The sequence below is a fragment of the Corapipo altera genome, unplaced genomic scaffold (genome assembly GCF_003945725.1).
Source record: "Corapipo altera isolate COAL_440 unplaced genomic scaffold, ASM394572v1 23, whole genome shotgun sequence".
Taxonomy (NCBI): domain Eukaryota; kingdom Metazoa; phylum Chordata; class Aves; order Passeriformes; family Pipridae; genus Corapipo; species Corapipo altera.
In genome coordinates, this window is record NW_020884878.1 from 3932591 (window position 1) to 3933528 (window position 938).

A 938-nucleotide genomic window follows, 5' to 3' on the forward strand; every position below is an offset into this window, starting at 1 on the left:
ATGTCAGCCTTTGCCATGAGATCAGTCGGTGCTGTGCCAGAGGTGGTTGTCTCATCAGCCAAAGCGGTGTCCGAGTTTGCTGCACAATGAATTGGTGCAATGTCAGCCGTCGCCATGAGATCGGTCAGTGTGGTGACAGGGCTTGTCAGGTCGTGGGTCAAAGCAGTGTCAGAGGTTGCTGTGGGATCAGTCAGCGTGGAGTCGACATCAGGCTTCGCCTTGGGGTCGTTTGTCCTGGTGTCAGGCTGTGCCGTTCCCTCAGGTGGTGTGGTCCTGGGTGTTCTACGCCGAATCCCCACGAATTTCAGAAACCTCTGCAGGAGAAGAAAGGGCAGGGAAGAGAGGAAATTCCAATGGAGTGCTCCAACAGCAGTGCTCCAACCACAGTGAGCGGTGACAGCAGGCGCAGCCCAGGTGAAGATGGCTGCAGGTACCTGAACTGCTCTGCGGAAGCGGCCGCGGGCACGGACGTGCTCTTCTGTCCGGTGCTGGCCTGGATCTGCCAAAGAGCAATTGCAGTCAGGGCTGCGGGGTTGTGGGAGATGGCAGAGAACACAGCCCGGCCCTGTGCTCCACAGGTAGGGTCAGCATTGGGATGCCCAGTGGATGGAGCACGGATGCTGGGGGGATCAGCCTTGGCCCCTCTTCCCCCCTCCCTTTGCCTGGGTTTGTTCCACAGGGGACGGGAAGGGGCCAAAGCGGCTGCAGCCACCAGCCCCGTGGCCCAGCTCCAGCACTCACCCTGCTGCAGGGGCTGGAAGTTTTGCATCTCCTCAGGTTGCCGCGCTGGGGCAGGCCCAGGGCCTTCGTTCTTCTTCCTGAGAAGCCTGCACAGGCCGGAGCGTCTCCCCGCCATGCCGCAGTCTGGCCTCGAGGGCACCTGCAAGAGAGACACCTCGGAAAAGCCCCTGGTCGCAAGTTCTGCCGAATGGCCCCAA